Raw genomic sequence first — 5,529 nt, 5'->3', positions numbered from 1 at the left:
TTTCAAAACTTTTATGGCGAGGCGTGGAACATGGGCTTTTAATCCCAGCACTCAGTAGGCAGAGGCAGGCACAGATCTCTGTGAATTCAAGGCCAGCCTGGTCTACACAATGAGTTCTAGGGCAGCCTGAGCTATGTAGACAGACTCTGTCTCAAAAAAATAAATAAAAATGTCTGAGTATGTGTGTGTACCACGTGAATGGAGGTGCACACAGAGGCAGAAGTGGTATCCATTCCCCAGGAACTAGAATTAACAGACTGCTGTGAACTGCCTCATTTGGGTTCTGGGAACTGAACCCAGATTTTCTACAAGAGCAGCAAGCACTCAACTTCTAAATTATCTCTCCAGCTTTTTATTTTTAAAGATTTATTTATTGTTTATGAATACACTATAGCTGTCTTCAGACACACCAGAGGAGGGCATCGGATCTCATTGCAGATAGTTGTGAGCCACCATGTGGTTGCTGGGATTTGAACTCAGGACCTCTGGAAGAGTAGTCAGTACTCTTACCACTGAGCCATCTCTCCAGCCCCTCCAGCTGTCTTTATTGTTATTCACTTAGGATTTAGGATTGTGTGGTGTGTGTGTGCTTGCAGGCCAGAAGTCCGGTGTTAGATGCTTCCTGGATTGTTCTTTACCTTGTGTGTGTGTGTGTGTGTGTGTGTGTGTGTGTGTGTGTGTGTGTGTGTGTGTGAAATATATTTAGTTATTGCTTCAAAGACCTCCCTGGTTGCCTCCATGGAGCTGGGATTGCAGGTACGCACCATGCACTTCCTTCTTACAAGGTTGTTGGGAAGCCTAACTCAGGCATCTAACTGGCTGAACCGTCTCTACTCCTGTTTTCATTTTTTATTGTTCTTTTTCTGCTCTGAATGGTGAGCTCCCCCAGGGTAGTGAGCTTGCTTGGTATTGTTTCCTAGTATTAGAGTAATACCTGGTACTTACCGGACATGCTATCAATTGAAGTTCTGTGAATGATGAATGCTGCACAAGATAAAGTCCATTTCTGTCTTATTCTTGTCTTTAGACAGTGTCACGATATAAGCCAGCCTAGGGTGGAACTCAAAATCATCTACCTGAATGTCCGGAGTACAGGAATTATAGGTGCGTGCCATCACACTCGAGTTGGAGATATAGTTTATAATCTTGGGCTGAGCTCAGTTTATACAGTGCTTAGCTAGTGTGTATGAACCCCTGGGTTTGAGCCCAATCACCTCATAAACTGGATATGATAGCACATGCTTATGATCACAGCAGTATTTGAGAGATGGAGATGGGAGGCGCAAGACCACCCTTGGCTACATATTGAGTTCCAGGCCAGCTTGGGGTCCACTGAAACCATGTCAGAAAAAAAGAAAAAGAAAAAAAAGAAAAGTTTGTGCTTGTGCTAATGGATACAAGATTGGAATGTTTTTTTGTTTTTCTTTCTTTCCTTCCTTCCTTCCTTCCTTCCTTCCTTCCTCCCTTCCTTCCTTCCTTCCTTCCTTTCTTCCTTCCTGCCTGTCCATCCATCTGTCTGTCTTTCTGGAGAGCATCTCATTGCACCACATATCCCAGACTAGCCTAGCCTCAAGGGTTTTCTTTGTTTGTTTACGTTTTTTTTTTCAACATTGGATATCAAGACCATAACCTTAAGCATACTAGGCAAGCGCTTTGCCACTGAGCTATAACCCAACCCCTTAGACTGACGTTTTACAAAGACCAGAAGACTGGTGTAAGTACAAAAAGAGGCTGTTACCAAATCCAGGAGTGAGGTGGTAGTAGCCTGAGCTCTCCCTCCATAGCTGCTGAGCTCTGGCTTCAGACCGAGGAACGACAGGTTTCAATGACTCCTTGTGCTGGAGGGTGCAGTTTCTGACCTGGGCCACTGAGTGGTGCTATTCTCTGACTCTCCAAGCCTGGTCCTCCCATCTCCAAACTCACACAGAAGCACTCACACAGGCTCCTTAACCTCCTGAGCCTCTGTTGATCTCTTCCTGCCCTCAGTGCCTCTGAATTTGTCTCACCTGTTTACTTCAGTTTTTCTTCCTTCTAAATGAAACCGAAACCTTGTTTAGATATCCCTATATTTGTCCCCGTTTTTCCAGCCTTCCCTAGTCACTGTGCCCTGCTTTTTAAATCTGACTGGGAGCTCAGCTAAGAATAATCTAGAAACGGGCTGGGTCTAGTTCAACTCTAATTCTACCCGGTTGGAGTCAGCTCTGCGTTAGAGCACTTACCTACATGTTCAATCCCTAATAATAAGAATAAACAGCCCTGCTAGTGACAATTCTGGAGTTTTGGTTTTTCTAAAGAAACACAGAAATATTATAAGAATATGTTTTCATTTTAATCCCAGGTGTGGGGATGTGGGGCTGCTTCGGACTGTCTGTAGTAGCTGACTATGGCTTGCCTGGTGCTCTGTCAGAGGCGTGGTTTTGCCAGCTGCAGATGACTCTGCGATTGTGTGACATTTGGAATTCTGAGAACTTTTCAGATGGTGTATAAATGCTAGAACACTGAGAAGTAGGGTGGGCTGGTTGGCTGTTCCGGGGTGGGGGTGGTGATTACAGTTTGTTAGTAGTTGTGCTCAAATAATAAACAAAAGGAAAGAGATTAGATTCAGGGATTTCTTTTCTTTTCTTTTCTTTTCTTTTTTTTTTTTTTTTTTTTTTTTTTTTTTTTTGGTTCTTTTTTTTCGGAGCTGGGGACCAACCCAGGGCCTTGCGCTTCCTAGGCAAGCGCTCTACCACTGAGCTAAATCCCAACCTCAGATTCAGGGATTTCTATACCCCCCACCCCAATTCTTTTTCTCCTATCTATGGATGAAGGGTGAAACTGGAGGTAGGGGTAAACAGTTGGAAAAAGAACCACAAAGTAGCAAAGACTGGCTACATAGTGCCCCACCACCAAAAAAGAAGGAAAGAAAGAAAACAAAAACCCAAAACCTTAAAACAACAATAACAAACAAACAAACCCTAAGGATCTTACCCAGTAACCTCCGGCAGATAAGACAGAGTATAGCTTTACTAATGAGTATCCCTGACAGCCCAAAGACTCCGAGCTCTACTGGGCAGAAGAATGGAGGTTAGCCAGCAAAGGGATTACAAGGATGTAGAGGGGTGTGCTGTAACTTAGTTACATCATCAGGTCAGAGGTCATAGCAAGCCAGTGAGGCTCAAAAGCTCAAAGCTCAGAAGTCAGCAGTCCGCAAAACAAAGTTTCAGGTAAAAAAAAGGGGGGGGTGGATTTGGGAAGCTGCGTGGGTGGAAAGCGGAGGATGGCTTGGCAGACAAGTCCAAGGATGGTCCAATCCCTGCAGCGCAGAAAGCGAAAGACAGGAAAGAAAACCGAGAGATGATCACTCTCGCCCCTCATGTGAGCCCAGGGGAAGATAAAAACCTAGGCCTGTAGGAAAAATGTCTAAGTGCGGGAAAGCCGTATATCACACAGTTAAGGAGCCGTTAGAAAATAGGTTCTTGCCACCGAACCTGTCAGTGTGAGTTAGCTCCCCAAAGCCACACAGTGGGAAGAGAGAACAGACTCCTGAAAGTTTTCCTCTGACCTCCACAGTGGCCCCAGCACAAGCACACGCTCCCTGTCACAGAACCCTAGCCCAATAAATGAAAAATGTAAAGGAAAAAAAAATTTAAAGGAGGCAGTTCTAGCTTACTGATATAACTATCAACACCAACTCGAAGGTTTATAGTTAAGGTTTCAGAATTTCCCTCGGCCCTTTGAGTCTCCGGTTTTCATTCCATTCCTGCTTGGATTGGGTCATGTGTTCAACGCAACTGCACATCAGGGTGCCATCCACTCTGCCAACAGCTCAGCCCGCGTTCTCAGAATCTCCCAGCTGCTAGGCAACGGGAGTTCTGATAACTCAGTCCCGGTCCTGAGAGGGGGAAGGGTGAGCTTTGAGTGGACACATCCACTTGGCCTAAAGTTATCTTCACTCTGGCGGAGGCAGCAGAATCCAGCTGAAACAGAGGCCAGGGTCTAAGTCATGGACTGAGCTGGTCCTCTGTTCTGATATTTTACTTCTTCCTGAACCTCGATTTCCTTATTTGTAAAATAGGATAACATCGACCTAACAGGGCTATCCTGAGCAATAAATAAATAAATAAATAAATAAATAAATAAATAAGAAGCATCGGGCACTCGGTAACCCTGACGTGGGTGGCAGATGAGATTCCGTGTGAATGTGTGCTATTGACGGGAGCTTGTCAAACCAAGAACCCCAACGCCCCAGACCCATGGAAACAGCAAAGCCTCAAAGGAACAGCAAAGTCTTCCTCTGCTCCAAGTATGACTGTTTACGAAAGATCACTGTATGAAACAAAACAAAACAAAAAAATCCAAAAAACCAAAACCCTAGCAAGAACAGCTTCCTCTCTCTGGGAACTGCAGCCTGACATGACACTACTCCCATATCAGGGACCTAGGCTAACTAATCCTCCCCCGTACGCTGTACATAAGAAAAACCCTGAGTTCAGTTGGCAGTAGCTACCCTCCACCAGAGTGAGCACCGTTCACCCAATACGAGTTTTTCTGTCTGTGCGTCTGTCCTTCCTGAGCAGTAGCAGTCCGGTTTCCATGACTCAGGACCTCTAATCAGGCAGCTTTTCCTCCTCATTCCTCTTCTTCCCTCAGACAAACCATGGTAGACTGAGGGGGAAAATAAGTTTTTATTTTTCCTTTGCGTTGATTTTTTTAATCCGAATTTGTCTTAGACTTGTTCACTTTTATTTATGCGTGTACGGGTGAGCCCGCCTGCGAGCGTGCGTTCATCACATGCCTTCGGTACCCATGGCGTTTCTATTTTTAAGGTAAGATTGTTTTGAAGGAGGGTGTCTGGAAACACAAAGCACTTTAAAAGGAGACAATGATAACCCAGACATCAATAATCCTAGCTTGGACTGGATCCATGTGGGAGGAGGAAGAAGAGGTTGTTGTGGATGCCAACAGATGAGAAGAGGTAATAGCATCATGGAGCGTAATTGCTCTTACAAGCTGTCCGCTTTGCCGAGGGTGGCGGCTGGCTGTTGCTTTCCAGACTGAGTGGGAAGAATCTGAAAGGAGAAAACCCAAACACCATTTTTATAGTTTTTAAAAATCTTTGTGTGTGTGCGTGTGTGTGCGTGTGTGTGTGTGTGTGTGCAAGTGTGTGTGCATGTGAATGCATAGGCATGAGATGTGTGTGAAGTGTGTGTGCACATGTGTGTGGGTGTGTCTGTGTGCATGAGTGTGCATATATCGTGTATGTGTGTGTGTGTGTGTGTGTGTGTGTAACCTGTGTGAGATGTGTGCACACATATGCTTGCATGCTACAGCGTGCATGCTGAGGTCAGAGGGCAACCTCAGGCCCTGGTCCTTGCCTTTCACCTTATTTGAAACAGGAGTCTCTTTGTTGTTACCTGCTTGGTAGGCCAGGCTAGCGGGTCTTCCGGCTTCCTTCTGGTGATTCTCCTGTCTTGGCCTCCTGTTTTTCCAAAGGAGTTCTGGGATTGCAGACACATGCTACTGCATCTCAATTTATGTGGCTTCTGA

Source organism: Rattus rattus, chromosome 1 (assembly GCF_011064425.1).
Source record: "Rattus rattus isolate New Zealand chromosome 1, Rrattus_CSIRO_v1, whole genome shotgun sequence".
Classification (NCBI taxonomy): Eukaryota; Metazoa; Chordata; class Mammalia; order Rodentia; family Muridae; genus Rattus; species Rattus rattus.
This window is presented reverse-complemented; position numbering follows the sequence as displayed.